Source organism: Aedes albopictus, chromosome 2 (assembly GCF_035046485.1).
Source record: "Aedes albopictus strain Foshan chromosome 2, AalbF5, whole genome shotgun sequence".
Taxonomy (NCBI): Eukaryota; Metazoa; Arthropoda; class Insecta; order Diptera; family Culicidae; genus Aedes; species Aedes albopictus.
In genome coordinates, this window is record NC_085137.1 from 59,009,660 (window position 1) to 59,029,287 (window position 19,628).

Consider the following 19,628-nt stretch of genomic DNA (forward strand, 5'->3'; position numbering starts at 1 on the left):
CCATCTACGGCGGAGTGCAGATGGAAGACGGGACTTGGAGAAGGCGAATGAACCACGAGCTGCATCAGCTGCTGGGAGAACCAACCATTGTCCATACCGCGAAAATCGGGAGGCTACGGTGGGCGGGTCACGTCATCAGGATGTCGGATAGCAACCCGACTAAAATGGTTCTCGAGCGTCATCCGACCGGTACAAGAAGACGTGGAGCGCAGCGAGCTAGGTGGGTCGACCAAGTGGAGGACGATCTGCGGACCCTACGCAGAGTGCGGAACTGGAGACAAACATCCATGGACCGAGTGGAATGGAGGCGGCTACTATGTACAGCAGAGGCCACCCCGGCCTTAGCCTGACCGGTAAGTAAAGTAAGTAGGACTTTCTGAAGGAACACCTTCAAACCACATATCTGGAGGAATGTTCGTACCGTTCCACTGATTCCAGTGTATAACTGACACTGAGGATAAGCAAAGCAGGGCGGAATTAAAAGGTACAAAACTGATAGCATTCATTCGAAGAGGCCCAAGTAACCACAAGCATTATATCATAACATTAATTCAATCGTATTATACTTTAGCTAATGCAAGATAACTTTTATTTTACATCTGTCAAGTAATGAAGCGTTTAATCTACATTATGAAAGCATTGAAGCATTACGAGACTTTGACAGTTCTGTAAAGTTTTATAGGGCCGTTGTTTAATGCTTCATTGCATTACCATGTTAAAAGCTTTATAGCAATCAATAATGCAAGCATTTATTACTTTATATATGCCTTTACTAAAGCGTCCATCGTTGTAAGCAGAAAAACATTTTTGGAAACAGAACCATTACGAACAAAAGAAAAACAAACCAAAACTTCATGGATTGCTGCGTAGCACTTAGATTATAATTCTCAGATGTTGCTGTTTGAAAATTTATATTATGTATGGTTTTTGTGGTTTCTGGTTGGGATATGAAAACAATCAGAAGCTGAGGGAACAAAAATATGTGGGGTATTGGTTTCCTTATTTAACATAAAGCCCCGATTTCATAAAAGGAAGGATCGAAGCGCTGTGTGTATTGTTTATTATTTTTTGGTAGAAGTGAGCACGTATTAAAACAAAAAAAAAACAGAATCAACACAGACGAATTTATATTCGAGAGTAAGATAACTGATAGCATTCAGACCCCAGCACATTTTTTGGAGTTGCTGAAAACACAACTCAATAAGGCACGAGCTAAGTATACGTTACCTTATGTTATGCACATTTTTCCAGGTGCAAAATACATGGTGTCGTAGCCATCAGCGTTAGCGCGTCCGAGTTTCATCGAGGTTCAGTTTCAGCAGTCTAGGTTCAATTCCCGAAATACAATAAAAAACATCAAAGTGAGAGTATCGGAACAGGTATGAGAAGATAAAAATAGATAGAAAAATGAAAAACATTCTTTTTCTCTTTTTTGACATGATGCATTAAGTATGCATTCCATACGATTTGATTGCATTAGCTATATGGTGCAAGCATTTTATATGCTTTAGCAATCACCACAGTAAAGCTTGCTTTAAATCAACAATAGTAGCGCCACTTTCGACTTTTAACCTACTTTAATGGTGCCTATATGACAAAACAACTTTATATCGCATGTCATACAATACACTATAAAGCGAAATTAATGCTCTATATCCAGCGTCATGGTTACTTGGGATTCTTCTTAGAGGGTTCGAAAAGTCGGTACAAAATCTCTTGAGAAATTTCTAGAGGAATTCCTAGCGCAATTTCGGAAGAAATCTCTGGATGAATTTCTGGAAGAATCCATGGAGGAATTTCTGAAAGAATTCTTGGAGGATTCCCTAAAGGAATGCCTGGAATAACTTCTGGATCAATTACTCGCGCAATCCTAGGAGGAAACCCTGGAGGAATTCCTGGAGGAACCCCTAAAGAAATTCTTGGATGAATTCCTGGAGGAATCCCAGAGCAATTCTTTGAGAAATACCTGGATAAATTTCTGAAGAAATTCTTTGAGACAGTCCTGGAGGAAATCCTAGGGGAATCCCAGAAGAAATTCCTGGAGGAATATCTGGAAGAATTTTTGTAGGAATGTCTGGAGAAATTCATGAAAGACTGCATGAAACAATTTCTAGATTCTAGAGTCTAAAAGAGTCCCTGGAGAAATCCTAGGCGAAATCTTTGGGGGCATCCCTAGAAGAATTCCTGGATGAATTCCCGAATAAATCCCTGAAAAAGAAATCCTGGAGGAATCCTTGCAGGAATTTTTGAAGAAGCCCTAGAGGAATCCCTAAAGCAATTCCTGGAAGAATCTCTGGAGGAATTCTTGGAGGAACTACTGGAAAATTTCCAGAGAAATTCCTGGAGTAATCTGTGGAGGAATGCCTGGGGATATGTCTGGGGGAATTCCTGAAGGAATGCATTTTTCCTGGAGGAATGGCGGGAATAATTTTATTCCTGGAGGGGAGATTCCTTGATAATTTTTTGGATGAAAAATTCCTGGAAGAAATCGTGGAAGAACTTCTGAAGTAATTCCTGAATCAATTCCTGGAGAAATTCCTGTGGCAATTCCTGGGACTCCATGGAGGATTTTATTGGATGAAATCCTGGAGGAATGCCTGGAGAAATGCTTGGAGAAATGCCTGGAAGAATTTCTATAGGAATGCCTAGAGGGATTCCTGGAGGAATCCCTGGAGAAATCTCATGAGGAAATCCTAGATGAATCGCAGGAGTAATTCCTGGATGAATCTACAGAGGAATTCCTGGAGTAATCTCTAGAGGAATTACTGAAGGAATCCCTGAAGGTATTCTTAAAGGAATCCTTGCGGGAATTCCTAGAGAAAATCCTGGAAGAGCTGCTGCATGCTGGAGGAATTTCTGAAGGAATCCCAGAAAGTACTGAAGAAGTTGCAGAAAAAAATCTTGAAGAAATCCTGAAGGAATCCTAAAAGGAGTTCGTGAGGGAATTCCTGTAGCAGTTTCTGAAGAAACCCCAGGAGGAATCCCGGAAGCAACCCCGAGAGGAATTCCTAAGGGAAGAAGGTGGAGTACATGAAAGGATTCCAGGAGGAATTCCTAAAGTAACCCCAAAAATAGTTCCTGGAGGAATCCTTGGGGGAATTTTTAAAATAATACCTGGATTTATTTCTGAAACAAACAGAGAAAGATCCTTGGTGAAAGCTCTGAAGCAATTTCTGGAGGAATCTCTGGAAGAATTATGTTGGAAAGCCTAGAGGAACACATGAAAGACTGCATGAAGCAATTTCTGTAGGAATGCCTGAAGAAATCCCTTGAGCAATCTCTAGACGAGTCCCTGGAGGAATCCTAGGTGAATCTATATAATGTATAGAAGAAACCCTGGAGGAATACCTGAAGCAATTCCTGGAAGAATCTCTGGAAGAACTACTGGAGGAATTTATGAATTTTGACTTACTACACTCTTTACCAGCATATGGTTCCAGAAATTCCTTCTCTTTCCCCACCGGAACTGCTTTTTTGAGAAATTTCTTGTGATTATCGAAAAAATAGAATGATAATCCCTATACTTAAAAATGAGTTTGAAATGCCTTTGAGGCAACAAAACTCATGAACGGATGAACCAATAAGCTTGATGTTTGTACGGTTTGATTCGTCTTTATGGCGGCTGAACAAAAAGTTACAAAAATCATAAAAAAGTATGAAAACTTTGAAAGTACTTATTTTTATGAGCCGGGAAAGAATGCAGTATGATCGAAATGAAACCAATCACGAGTGCGGTGCTGCAATGACCTCAACAGTTGTCAAACCGGCACAAAGTTTGCTGGTTATAGATAAAACCCTAATTTGTTAAAACAGGTAGTTTATTAGTTCATTTCCCAAAAGAATTTTTATGTAACTAAATCATTGATAATCTTAAGTTGGTTCAAATTAAAAAATAATACATATGATGGCCAGGGGGTGGGGCATTGCCCCTCCGGTCCCCTCTAGCTACGCCCATGCCTTCTGGATTCTGGTTTCGCCGCCACACATATTTTAGCTGCACATCGAAGATCTTCCTTAGCATGCGTCGCTTGAAAACTTCGAGTGCTTGCAGGTGCTCCATACCATAGTTCATGTTTCGTGTCCGGAAAGGACCATCGATCGGTTATATCTATATAAATAATGGTGTGAAGAATTAGCATTAAGTTAAAATTCACAAATAAAAAAAAAAAAAAAATATATATATATAAATAAAAATGGAATGGTGTTTGTATGTCACGAATAGGCTCGGGAACGGGTTAACATATCGACATTATTCTTTCACTATTGCATTCCGCCAGGGCTCCGACGTGTTCGTACGAAAAAATAATTAGAAAAAGTGACCGGGAAGGCAAGAAAAACGGGAAAAACTGAAATTCCATTTTGAGGGGCATTTCTTCATGGAACCGGATGCCAAAACACAGTAGACAGGCAGGACGACGTTTGCCGGGACTGCTTGTTAGAAATAGATTTGCCACAGTTTATACTGAAATCCATAGTACACACTACTTACACTGACTGATGATACTCCTTCCTATATCACGTCTCGCATAATTTTCGGAATTGGTCGTAAAACACTAATCTGAGAATGTGTCTCTGTCCCAGTGTTTTTCCATACAACACCGTTGTGCTCTGCTGAGGCTGCATTAATCGATATAATCCTTAATTACAGCGTAGTGCCGAAGGCGACCACCACGATGCCGAAATAGTGTACGTTTTTTTGTATGATGAACTATTTTTAGTAAAGAAAACAAAATCTCTCCAATGCGAATATATTCCGCTGTCCGGTACCTGAGCGTAGCTCTGATTTGCACGAAGTGATAGCTCAAATCAACAACCCTGAAGTACTTCCCCTCCTTGGCTTTGCGTAATTAATGATCAAACAAGTAATTTGATAAGATTTCATCGATCCGTAGCAATTAGTCTAGTTGTACCTAGTCAGTATTGACAGTATAGGAAAGCACAGCGGACTAGGAAGAGAAATTATTGTAATACGATTCTTACGTCTCTGGCTGTATGAGCACTAGTACTATCTAACCATGTACGTAAGATTAGGCATCGCAGGATGAAGCAGAACAGATGCTTTTCAATATTTATGCGAAGGTGTACACAAACGCAACTAAGCATAATCAGCTTGTATCCAACGAAGTTAATTAGATTGATCTCAATTGATGAGGCTGCCAAAGTGTGACGACTGACAAACGTTTATTAGTAACGAGGAAGATAGGGTTGGGGCATCTGTGTGTTATGAAACATCAAATAAATCATACTGCATTATTCTTTGATTAAACCATTTTTAGAATTGTACACGTTGTTAGATTCATTCGATTTCATGATGTTGAACTTTCCAGTCATATCATGCACATTTTATTTGTACAGTAGACCCGGCAACAGAGACACAGACAAAATAGGCTCATTTCTAACAAGATTGATGACCTTTTACATTTACTTTCGGTATTCGGTATTGTATAGTGTCAATCTAAGAAGCTGAGCGGTGCAACGTGAAAATGCTAGTTTTTACAAACATTTCAGACGTGTGCGTGCATCTTGTTTGATTCACATCCACAATAGACACCATATGAAAAAAAAAAACGGAAGTCAATCTTACGTACAAGAATGCTGAAATTGAAACCAATGCATCGCTGTTGGCATCCACGTGTTGACCTAGAGAGCATTCTTGGCTTCCCTGTGTCACAGAAATGCAGGTCGGAGTTATTTGATTCGATGCTCATACATTTTCCATTACGACGACGTGCTGCATATTTTCCAACATACTATTTGCAAAGGATTGCAATGCGAGCCTCCTGCAGAGAGCTATTGGTGCATTTAGATTGCATTCAACATATCTTGTAGCTGATGGAACCTTATCTGAATATCTAGATAGAGAGTGAAATGTCTTCAAATTTTGAAACCCTAACTACCTCAACATTTTTCATGTTATCCTATGTTCGTAAAATAATTGCCAGTTTTCGATAAGAATTAACGCAGAGGCTGACGTTCATCTTTCCCTGCCCAACCGGGTACTGAAAGTCCTCGATTGCTTGAACCGCTCTTAAAAGAAGTGTGACAACGATCATACTGGTGATGAGGATGAGGATTTTACCGAACCAGAGCGAGTACCATCGCACGCCACGCCGCCGGTCATCGTCGGTACGAATGCTAAATGTGTATGATGTGTTTCGTAGTCGTTGCTGCGTCGACTCGTTCCAAGCAGAACGGAATCATCACGTTGCAAAACCACGTGAATGCGAGTGAACTTCTCTGTGGGAACTTTACCCTACTGACGCGACGGTGCGCTGGCTCTGACTAATAAATTGCGTTTGCTAGTGGGCGTTCGTGGGTACATACGATGAGGACAGTGGAGAAAATAAATTGATTTATACTTGGATGATGGGAATGAGCCGAATTCGAAATCTGGCTTTTATCAAGTAAATTAGTTGCAGAAGGTAGCATTATTACCAATAAAATTGGAGAATATTATAGCTTGTTCAAGTTTGAACTTATTTTAGAAATGCCAATCGTTTGTAGCTTCTGATCTTTTATCATTGCTTATTAGCCTCCCTTTTAAAAATCTCTTATCGACGCTGTACGCATTATAAAACGCCGGTTGTTGTTCATGAAGGTATATATAGGTACGGACGCATGAATCTACGGAATTATGGAAAATGTGTCATTTGCTACTGGCTGTCGGGTAGGGTTCGCAGAGCGAGAAATATGAGATAACGGTAAAAATCTGTGGTCATCTGTTTGAATCGATTATTTTCTCAAAACGTTTCTCAACAAGATTTTTTATTTCTTGCTGCGTATTTTTAGTAGTTTCAGTATAAGATTGTTTTTACATTAATTTCCATTAAAAGCAGTTTAGAAATTGTGTAAATTACCAAACAAGTTGAATTTTACGTGAAAATTGCTAACATTTCCCAAGAAGCTCATCGTTATGAAGTCTTGCATGACTTCCATTGATTTCAAAAATTTGACTTATAACTGCTTAATCCTTTAAGTTTAGAATCTAAAAAAACTTTAGATTCTTCACGTAGCTAACAAAATGTATTTGAATTTGTTTTATTATTTTTTAAACACAATTTCAACTAGATTATCTACTCTCTCAAAAATATTTGCTGAACCTCAAGTATTTTTCAGTACTCTTCCAAGAGTTTTTATTAAACGGTTTATTCTTCATTTTTTTTAATGATTCCAGAATTTACCAACAAAAGCATACTAAAAGTTTATTTTGAATATATCAAAATGTTTGTTAGAGGTGTTTAGAGGCTAATGAAATTGATAGGAGAGAATTTACTTTTCGCAGATGAATTCCAAATCGAACATCAGAACCAGAAGCAATTATTGTAAGCCTCCAAACATTATCTGGAAATTTAGATTCCTTGAACAGAAATAGTATCCTTTTTTTTTGAATATCATCTAATCGAATCTAATCAATCTAATACTAGCGATATCTAATGTTATGACAATAGGCTTACTTTCGATCTAGTTATCAACGGTTAATACTTAGAGATATGGTTCAGCGTCCTGTCACGGTCGCCATGTACAGTAGGCTGCGGCTTATTTTTCAAAAATTGTTGAAACCTGGAATTCGTAAGCTCTTTTGAATTCAAATGACACAAAAAGAGAAACCTCTGAGTTTAAGCCAAAAATATTGAGATTTAGAGGTCGCGCAATCGCTTCAAAGTCGAATTTTCGAGTTTTAAAAAGGGGTTTTCACTTCAAGTGCCATAACTTTCTCAATTTTCAACCGATTTTCAATCTTTTTTTTATGAATTTCTCACAAATTAAATTTCAAATAATCTCGTAGGACATCTTGTACTGACTTTTCGAACCCTCTAAGCAGAATACCCTCTTTGAATGAGTGTAATCCGTTTTGTACCTTTTAATTCCACCCTATGTTGCTTATCCTTTGACAGATACGCGTATTTCGATTACCACTTGTGTTGGGGAAGATTTTACAGTTCGGACGGAAAATGAACAATCCTGATAGCGGGTCCGTTTGACACAGCTTCAAAGCTAGAAATTTTATTTGCATGTTAATTTTAAGCATATTTAGGAATAAGTTTTACTCACATTTGGTGTTCTTTTACAAATTCTAGGTTATTTTTGTCCTCACTGTGTTCTTCGTTGTAATTCTACCTGTGATAATAGTTCTAAGTTTAGGTTAACAAATTCAATCGTGTATTACACATTTTTACCTTTAGAAAGCACAAATAGTAAATAAATTCAAGTAGAATAAGTTTTCAAATTAGTTTTAAGTTTAGAGTAATCTTTAGCTTTAGCTACAACTTTGTTGCTACACTGGTGATCTCAAAAAACTGTTTCTCCTTGCTAGTGCCCAATGACAGTTCTTCATCAGCCGTCAACGCATGACGGATGATTATTGCGAAGGGCGTACCGTGTACTCACTCCTTCGAGTTCGAAAAACTGCACAGTGGTTCGCCAACATCCCCCCGCCCGTGTAGTTCCGGTACGCCAGACTCCGGTACTTCTGGCTCGTCTTTCGGCACCCCTTTTACCTCCAGTAACGCCAACTTCGTTGCTGGCCGGTTGACCAGTCCTCGTGCTGTTTGCACAACTGCTCTGCGCACCTGGCCATCCTTCCCTGATAGAACTTCTACCACTATTCCACGAACCCATCCGTTCCGCTTTCCTTCTTCTACCACGACAACCAGATCCCCTGGTTTCAGTGGCCTCACTGGCTGGAACCACTTGGTACGTCGTGTCAACGTGGGAAGATATTCGCGGACCCAGCGAGTCCAGAAAGTATCGACGAGATACTTCGACAACTTCCAGCTGTCTCTTAGTGGTGCCTGCTCCTTCTCAATATCCCGACTTGGTTGATTGATGCCTTGCGTTCCGTATAGCAGGAAATGATTGGGCGACAGTGCTTCCTGGTTTACATGATCCAGCGGGACGTAGGTCAGTGGCCTGGAATTCACGATGGACTCTGCCTCCAGAGCTATTGTTTCCAGGACTTCGTCACTGGGGTGGCGAGGATGATCTGCAATTGCCGACATTGCCACCTTCACTGACCTCACCAAGCGCTCCCATGATCCTCCCATGTGGGGGGGCGAGTGGGGGGTTGAAAAGCCATCGTGTGTCAGAGTTCGTAAAGGTTGTTGCACAGCACTCTCCGATCGCACGAAGTTGTTCCCGAAGCAGGTTGTTCGCGCCCACAAAATTGGTTCCGTTGTCGGAACAGAAGGTTGCGGGAGACCCTCTGCGCGCAACGAATCGACGGATGGCCATGACACACGACTGCGTTGATAAGCTGTGGACCACCTCGAGGTGCACGGCCCTGATAGACAGGCACGTAAAAAGGGCTATCCATCGTTTAACCGTGCTACGTCCTTGCTTCACGAAAACAGGCCCAAAATAGTCCACTCCGGTATGAGTAAACGGTCGGATGAACGATGTTAGCCGAATTTCAGGTAATGGCGCCATCATTGGTTCCTGGGGAGTCGCTTTCCGCACACGGCAATGCTGACATTGTTTGGCTACCTTCGATACAACCGAACGGAGTTTTGGTATCTGGAAACGTTGTCGCAATTCATTAAATACCGTCTCCTTGTTTCCGTGTAGAAAACGGATGTGGTAGCTTTCCACAAGCAGTTCCGTTACCCGATGTTCCTTCGGGAGGAAGATAGGGTATTTCAGGTCCGTGGATACAACAGGGGCTGCAGTTATGCGACTGTTCATCCGCAGCACTCCGTTGCTGTCCAGCATCGGTGACATGTTGAACAGGACGCTCGATCTCTCCAACTTCCGAGGTTCTTCGCGAGGATGTTCTTTGTTGTACAAAGCGTAGAGTATTCCTCCGGGTATGCTTCTCTTTGTACTTGCCTCCATAGCAGTGTTTCCGCACTCAGCAGCTCTTCCTGCACCAACGGTCCATTCATTTTCAGGCTAAGGAACCGTTTGACCGCTCTGATAACGTAGGCTGTAGCTCGTACTAATCTTGTCCATTTGGAAAATCTCTCGACAGCTACGATGAACGGTGGATGCAGCTTTCGATGGTGCAAGAACGCTGATCGCATGTCTTCCGTTGTTACGAAATCCTCCGATGTATGTTCAGCCCATTTTTCCGTCGGGTCGGATAGAAAACTTGGGCCGGAGTACCACCAATCTTCTGGGTTAAAACTTGGTCCATCCTTCCACTTCGTTGCCTGATCGGCAACATTCAGTTTCGAGCGAACCTTCCTCCACTCTCCGATGTTGGTCGTTGTTAGAATTTCTCCAACTCGAAATCCGACGAACTGATGGTAACGCCGCGTTTCAGACCTCAGCCACGCCAAGACCGTTGTAGAGTCTGTCCAGAGATATCGTGCCGATATAGGGATTGTTAGAGCCTTGCATATGGTGTCCAGTAAACGGCTCCCGATAAGAGCCGCTTGCAATTCCAACCGTGGAATGGATAACGGTTTCAGCGGCGCTACTTTCGTCTTCGCCGCTATCAGCGTACATCGTGGGATCCCGTTATTCAAACTTCGCAGGTACGCAACGCAAGCGTATGCGTTTTCGCTGGCATCCACAAACATATGGATCTCTGCTCCATTATGTGTTGATCCATTACCGGAGAAAAAACATCTTGGTACGCCAACTTCGTTGATCTTCACCAGCAGTCCGCTCCATTTACGCCAGTCTTCTAGTATTTCGCCACTGATCGCTTCGTCCCAGTCTAAGCCTTCTCTCCAGATGCGCTGCATAATTAACTTGCCGTGCACTACGAAATGCGCTACCAAACCCAACGGATCAAAAAGAGACATTATGGTCCGTAAGACTTGGCGCTTCGTAGGCGTCATGTTGTTCATCACAATGTTCCGTACTTCCTCTTTCAGGTCCAACTCGAACGTGAAGATATCCTCCTCCGGTTTCCACACCATTCCCAGAACTCTTTCGACGATCGACTCCAATTTGACTGGCTTTTGTTCAGCCTCGCTGACTTCTCCGATGCGCTCGAGAACTGCAGGTGAATTTGATGCAAAATTCCGGATCTCCATTCCAGCCATGGCGTGAACGTGTTTCACATCTTCGATAAGCTCCACTGCTTCTTCGACCGTATCAACACTATCCAAAAAATCATCCACGTAGTGGTTTTCGACGATGGCACGGGCTGCCTCAGGATATTGCTGTTTGTAGTCCTCTGAGTTCCTATTTTTTAGGTACTGAGCGATGCAAGGTGAGCACGCAGCGCCAAACGTGGCGACATCCATCACGAAGATCTGTGGAGGTTCTTCAGGGTGCTCCCGGAAGAGAAATCGTTGTGCCTGTCTGTCCTCTTGCCGAATCCGGAATTGGTGAAACATTTCTTTTATGTCTCCGCTAAAGGCTACGCTTTTTTGGCGAAAACGCAGCAGAACAGATGGTAGCGCTGTTAACAGATCCGGCCCTTTCAGCATCAGGTCGTTGAACGAAACACCTTCTGATCGGGCTGCAGCGTCCCAAATAAGACGGACTTTTTCCGGTTTGCGTGGATTTCTCACCACCCCCAGTGGCAAGTACCATACCCGGCCCGGTTTTGACGATTCCAACTCGGCAGCGGTAATTCGATGAGCGTATCCTTTGGCCACATACTCCTGAATCAGTTGCTTGACTTTCTCTCGTAGCTGCTCATCTTTCGCCAGCTTACGCTCCAGAGCTTCCGCTCTACGGACTGCCATACTGTAGCTATTCGGAAGGGAAGGTTCATCGTTTCGCCACAACAGGCCAGTTTCCAGCCTACCGTCGATCCTTCGGGTAGTTTTCTGTAATATCTCCAACGCTCTCTTGTCTTGGTCCGATAGTGGGCTCTGGTTGACGCTCGCTTCATCGACCGTCATAAACTGCCTGAACAGATTGTGTAAATCCGTGTCTGCGCCGTGTAACTCTTGGTGCGTGTGCACGTACTCTACTGGACTACTACCGACGGTATGTTTTCCGAAGAGGCTCCATCCGAGCCGCGTTTTGACCGCGACCAGCTCTCCGTTTCTACTCTCTCGACTTTTCAGTGTACTGATCAGCTTAGCGTTATCTACACCGATGATGAGACGAGGAACAGCACTGGTGTAACTTGACAAAGGAAGCTTTCTGAGGTACGGGTGACCCAGACAAAGTTCCTCGTAATCCACCGTTTGGCTTGGCAGTTTTAGTTGGCCAACCGTCCTTGCCTTCAGTGGGAACATGTTTGCTATGTTGTGCCCGGAAATAGCGACATTGACGTGCTGGGAATCTTTCTCGATCCTCGTAATATCTCCAGTCCAGCCCAGACACAACGGCTCAGCCGGTCCCGCTGCACCCAGTTGTTTGGCTACCTCTGCTTCCATCATCGTCGATGAAGATCCATCATCCAAGAACGCGAAGACCTCTACGCTGTTTCCGTTGTAGTGCAGCGTCACGGGAAGGTAACGCATCAAAGCACAAGAGGTAACGGAATGGTGGTTTTGATGGACGATGTTTCTTTCCGTCGGCGTTGATGTTGGAACTGTTCCAGTCTGCACCTTGGCCAGGTGTAGTAAAGCGTGGTGACGCATGCGGCAGTCTCCAACTCCACATTCTTGTTTTGAACGACAAGGCCATGAACGATGAGGGATCAAGCATATTCTACACAGCCCTTTTTGTCGCAAAACCTTCCATCTTTCGTCTACACTCAGTCGCTTGAAGTCTGGACACTCAGCAACACGATGGTCTGTCTTGGAGCAGTGCACGCAGGGCTTGACGGTGGGGTTACTTGATTCAGTCCCAGACGACCCCGATGTATTTGATGAAGATTGATGGACGAACAGCTTCTCCTTCGAAGCTCTTTCTCGTTTCGGCTTCTCCTGCTTCTCCGCCGGCTGTTGTCCTATACCAGTCAGGAGAGTCACGTCGCTGGCCATCGTAACAAGGTCCTTCATGAAGTCGTTGAAGGTCGCCAAATTCACTGTGTGGTAGTGACGCTTAAAGGAAGCCCACTGTAGTTTCAGAGTCGGCGGAAGTCTGTCTACCAGCTCTTGCAGCAACATTGGGTTGCTAATATGCTGATGTTGTTGGGCTAGTATCATGTGTTCCACCATGTTCCCCACGCCCATTCCGAACTTGATCAGGGTTTTCAGGTCATCACCCCTGGGTGAGGGTATTTCGCGCATCCGCTTCAGAAGGGAATGGATAATCACTTCCGGTCTGCCATACAATCGCTCCAGGGTTGCCAGCACGTAGGGAACTGACTCCGGAATCAGCAATCGACTTCTCACGCTTTCCAACGCATGTCCACGTAAACATCGTTGGAGTCTCGCCAGGTTCTCAGCGTCGTTATAGCCGCAAGCCTCTGTCGAGTTGTTGAAGGAACTCAGGAAAAGCGGCCAGTCCTGTGGATCTCCAGCAAACACGGGCAGCTCTTTTGGAATCACTTGGCGAGCGGCCAGTTGTTCTGCTGTGGGTCCTCGCACTTGACGAGGTTGCGATTGGCTCGAGTTCTGCCATTGCTCACGCTGATCCGTCCGGTGCTGATGATTTGGTCGTGTCGTTGGTTCCGGGTATGTCTGATGTCCCGGCAGTGGTTCCAACCTAGACGTGCTCGGAAGAGCCCCTTGCTGATAGCCTGTAGACGTCAAATACTCTGTGGAATTCAGAGCATAATCCGGTTGGCCGTACGTTGAATGGAAAGGGATCGATGGCTGATATCCGATGGTTCCAAGATGCGGAACCGATGGCCACGCCGGGTTCCATGTTGCTGCCGTTGGTTTCCTCGCAAAGTTCTCGTATCCGGGGGGAGGCTGACTCACAAATTGGTCTCTAGCACTTGTCACTGTACACTGTTCACGACCGGACGGTGGTTGTACCTCTTGACGATCGGGCACACTGTATTGCTGCTGTTCCACAGGAGGCACAAATGAACGATTCACTTCACTACCGTGACCGGGCACAAAGACGGACGATTTCGGAACGCGCATCTGATTCTGATCGGAAAACGGTTGCATCGCGGCTGGTTTTGATTCGCAAAACTGCGCGGATTTCAACGACGGTATTTGACCCATTGTGTTCAACCCTGGGGGAGGTTCACCCGATGTTGGCACAGTGCCCAGAGAATGATTTAGTGCTAATTGACCCTGAACTGCTCCTAGCTGATTGCCTGGTTTGGCTAGATTTTTATGGGTTTGTCTATGCCCTGACTGTCTACCTACGATTTGCTTTATTGTTGGTATTAAAGGTGTACTGGTTTGGTCTACTTCTGGTATAGGTTGCAATCTGACGTGCAACGTACTAACGCTAGTTCTCACCTGACTCTCTGAAGACAAACCTGAACCGGTAGGTGACGCAACTCGTACACCACCCGCGCGTGACGTCATACCTGCATTGGTTTTCGTATAGGCTGCTCTTGCCTTCTGCTGTACCCGTTCTTCGGACTCCAGTTCACCGGTAGTAAGCACTCCAGTATGCCTGCGGGATGACGGTATAGCTCCTGCCGATGTGTCTGCCCCCGAGCCTTGGTGGGACGTAGGTACTTGGGCCGCTACTGTGAACTCCGTGGAACGAACGGTTTGCTGCTCTTCAAGAACGCTGACGACGCTGGTCGTCTTGTTGGGTTCAGCTTCTCGGTCGCCTCCGGCCGATGCGGGTTGGAGTGCTTCTTCGGGATTAGCTGCTAACGTGATCTGGTCTTCGGATTCATCTGCTGGAGTACGCAGGGTTCCATCTAGGCTTGTGGATACGATTTGAGCCGACGTGGTAGCTACTTGACTATTTGCTCCATCTGTCTGACTCGATGCACCGACCCACTTCTTGGTACTCTCGCGGATTTGCCTGGAACTCACTCTGCTCTTGACGCTACGATCCTCATCCTCATTCTGCAGTTGTGCGTCAAGGATGGCAAACTGTTGTTTCTCGAAGTCCTCCTCGACCTGACGCCGCAGTCGCTGGAACTTCTCAGCATCTTCGAGCTCCCGGAGACGGTTTTGCTTCTCCTTCTCAAGCTGTTGCAGCCGCAGTGCCACCCGTGCTGAGCTGCTACCACTATGTGACGTTCGCCGGGAGCTGCGGCTCGTGCGGTGGGATGAAACAGTGACGACTTCATCGCTCTCGACGCACCTCTTGCAGGTGAAACTCTGATCGGGATCGGCAATCGAGTCTCCCACGTCCGCGCACGAATAGTGTACGTACCCATCACAGCGGTCACACTGGACCAGATTATCGGCGTTGTTCGGTCTGTTGCACATTATACAGTGGCTGTCCAATGGATCCATTGTTCCTTTGTTCGGATGGCAACCACATGTGCTTCGAAACAATCGCAAATCTTTGAAGATTTTTGTTGGGGAAGATTTTACAGTTCGGACGGAAAATGAACAATCCTGATAGCGGGTCCGTTTGACACAGCTTCAAAGCTAGAAATTTTATTTGCATGTTAATTTTAAGCATATTTAGGAATAAGTTTTACTCACATTTGGTGTTCTTTTACAAATTCTAGGTTATTTTTGTCCTCACTGTGTTCTTCGTTGTAATTCTACCTGTGATAATAGTTCTAAGTTTAGGTTAACAAATTCAATCGTGTATTACACATTTTTACCTTTAGAAAGCACAAATAGTAAATAAATTCAAGTAGAATAAGTTTTCAAATTAGTTTTAAGTTTAGAGTAATCTTTAGCTTTAGCTACAACTTTGTTGCTACACTGGTGATCTCAAAAAACTGTTTCTCCTTGCTAGTGCCCAATGACAGTTCTTCATCAGCCGTCAACGCATGACGGATGATTATTGCGAAGGGCGTACCGTGTACTCACTCCTTCGAGTTCGAAAAACTGCACAGTGGTTCGCCAACAACTTGTAATCTTCCTCAGTGTCAGTTATCCACTGGATATTTTTGTTGCCTAAGAATGCTTTGAATAAACTGTACCTTAAAAAAACGTTTCAAAATAAATAAATACCAAAAACCGTTCAGAAACACGTATTTTATTGGAAAAATCAGAATCTTGGCAAAATTTTAATAGTTTTGATGCTTAGTTTCGGGCTCAAAGTGAAAAAATTATTCTCAATAATCATTTCTAAGCCTTAAACTTTAGTTCGAAATGAGAGAAAAAAAATTTGAACAAAAAATTCTCCAATGTGTTCCATATCCCTAAATATGATGCTTAGTATCTGGTTTGGAGTAAAAAATTGCAAATAATCGTCAAAAACTCAAATTTTGCATGGAAAAATTAAGTTTTAAGGCATGTTTTGACAGTTTTTGGTGAAAAGTATCATAAAAATGACTACTTTGATGAAAAGTTCGTTTAGGACAAAGAAAGGCAACAAAAATATCTACAAAAGCAAGCTAAAAAATTTAAAATTGGTCAAACGGTTAAAAAGTTATAGGACTCTAGAATTAAAAAAAAAATGTAAAAAGAAGAAAACAATGAATTAAATATTCAAAAACTCATATTTTGCGTGCCTTTGGAAAAAAAAATGATGTTCTACGAGTTTATTTGAAATTTAATTTGTGAGACCTTCATAAAAAAAGATTGAAAATCGGTTGAAAATTGAGAAAGTTATGGCACTTGAAGTGAAAACACCTTTTTATTACTCGAAAATTCAACTTTGAAGCGATTGCGCGACCTCTAAATCTCAATATTTTCGGATTAAACTCATAGGTTTCTCGTTTTGTGTCATTTGAATCCAAAAGAGCTCACGAATTCCAGGTTTCAACAACTTTTGAAAAATAAGCCGCAGCCTAATGTACAGCCAACTTTCGCTCGTTAGGCTATACTACCTTTTGACTGGGCGCCCGTTAGGTGGGCTATTGCCCAATTAAAACAAAGGCAAATGTCACTTATTGACGTGAAGCACAATTTATCGAGGTTGATAGCCCTGCTTTTCTATTGATAGAGATCATCTGACAGCTGAAAACTCAGCCCAGTTAGTGAGAGTCTTTCACGCATTATTAAAAAGTAACCCCTTTCACGCATTAAAAAATGTCTCCTCCTGGGATTTCTTAAGGGATTCCATAGGAAATTCATAAAAGGATAGCTATACAAGTACGTTACGTACTTGTATTGTTTCACGTATTTCTTCAAACATTTCTGAAGGAATTTCTTGAGAAATACAATCGGATTTTTTTCATGATGGATTTCTCCGAAAATTCTTCTAGAAATTGGTCGAAAAATTCTACTAGGAATTTCTCCAGGGGTTTTTGCAGAAAATCCTCCATAAACGTTTCGTCACAAGGTGCAATGCCATGAGATTGTTTTTCGCAAAGATTTGAAGACTCTATCAGACATTCATCTCGTATTTTCCTTAATAATTTCAGATTTTTTTTCTAGATGCTTTTTTAATAATTATTGTTTATATTTTTCTTTTAGGTATTACTCCATTTATTCAGGGAACTTCTCGGATAATTATTTGGAACTTTTTCTAGAAATTTATCAAAAGATTCTACTGGAAGTTCCTCCAAGGATTTCTGTAAGAGTTCCTTCAGGTATTCACCCAGGCATTACTTGGGATTTATACATACCTTCTTATAGGGATTCTTTCGGATTTTGTTTTCAAACATTTTCTTAACAGTTCCTGCATACATTACTCCAGAATCTATTCCTTAGTATTTTTGAAGGAATTTCTCAATCAATACCTGTGTGTTCTCCAGTTCTTCCAGGCATTATTTCAAAGATTTCTTCAAAAAATCATTTGAGTGGTTCTTTTAAAAAAAATCTCCATGATTTTTTTTTTGTTTCTGCAAAATTTTCTTCAAAAACTTCTACAGGTAGTTGTTAAATGATTTTTGTGTACAAATCCCTTCAGTAATTGTATGAAAAAAATCTGAAACTTCCATCTCCAACAGTTCAACAGTTACCTCCAACAGTTACCTTTGTCTGCGAGACATTACTGAAAAGATTCCTTTAGAATTTTCTCAACGAATTTTTCCAAGAATCCTTCCAGAGAATTTTAAAGCATTTTTCCTTGGAATCATCCTTCTAGGGTTATACATCGAGGAATATGTGGAGAAAATCCCAAAGAATTATCTGTTTTAACTTCTGCCTGAATCATTAAAAGTAATAATGCAAGAATCTCTGCAGGATTTTCAAAATGAATCCCCGAGAAAATTTCTAGATGCATTCATGTAGTAATTTTCAATGAAATCCCTGGGATAGTTCCTGAACAAATCTCTAGTGAAATTCTTGGAAAAATACCTGAACAATTTTCTGAAAAAAAGCAACGGAATAATTTATTTTAAAATAACAAAGAAATCTCTTTAGAAAATTCTGAAAGAATCCCTGAAGAAATTTCAGATGATTTTTTACGAATTCCTGGAAGAATTTCTGAAGTAATTCATGGTGGAGTTTCGGAAAGAACCTAAAAGAATTCGCAAAGAAGGAATATGTGAAAAAAGCCTTGGAGAATTGTTTTAAGAATTAGGAAAAATAATGAAAAAAAATACAATAATGAGAAACAAAACAAATAGGACGGAAATGGGAGCACTTTGCTTGAGATGGATTCCATCCAGTCCCCTACTGTTTGGTGAAACTGGAAAAAGTTAGGACAATATCAGATAGATCTCCGATAGTTGATTTATGTATATTGTGGAAATATAAAATGTAGCGTAACGATGTATTCATTCTCCATCTAATCCACGTCTATTTCGGGCATAACATGAATTTAAAGCAATTTATTAGATTATTTGGGCAGCTTTTGCTGCATTCTGCTTCACTGCTTAAACTTTGAAATGGCATCGAGATTTTGTGGAGTGTGAATTAAAAGTCAGTTCTAAAAGTGAACCTGGTGAAGTAAAAATTGAACGGCGATAAAAAACAATTCGGCTAGCTGCTGCTTTGGTGCAGCTTCCTTTGTCATACGCAAAACAAGAAAAAATTTTAACGCGTAATAATTTGATTTCCTGGTTTTTGATAGCTTACATCTTTTTTCTTCCATTTTATGAGGCATTAGCTAAGGATAGTTGAAATATCTATAATAATTGAATATTTTCTATTTGATGTGACTGGAATCAGCGTATAGACGAAGTAGATTTCTACCATATTTTATCTTCCTAACGCATTCCTCTACCAAAACCCATTTACAGTTATACCTCGATTTAGTGGACCCTCGATTTTATGTACATCGATTTTATGTACTTTTTTTATGATGAAATTTATGATATTAAATCAGTTTAATACATGCAGTTTGTATCATGATGACTGATAATGCAGGGGTTCCCAGCTTTTTTGACACGCGGAGCACTTTATATCAATAAATTATTTTGTGGAGCACCCATATTAGACCCAAATGACAAGATGTGTGATAAATTATTTCTAGTACTGTCATAGTTGAATCAGAGCTAGTTAGTCAAGCTTCCCCGATTCCAGCATCCCTTCACGTGTACATTTCCAAGGATGAATTCCTGAAGGAATCTCTGAAGGAACCGGTTGAGCAATTCCTGAAGGAACTGCTGGAACAACTTCTAAAAGAATCTATGGAACAACTTTTGAAGAAATCCCTGCCGAAATTTCTGAAGTAATTCTAGTAATATTCAAGAAGCCTCTAAAGTATGGCCGAAGAAATTTAAGAAGGAATTTTTAAAAAATCTGAAGAAAATTCTAAATCACTTTCTGGATGAATTTCTTAAAAAAGAATATTTTTAGAATCCATCGATGGATTTTCTGAAGAAACTCCGGAAGAAAAAACTAGAAACTTCTTGGGGAATGCCTAAAAAAACCTCTTGAGATATTTTTGAA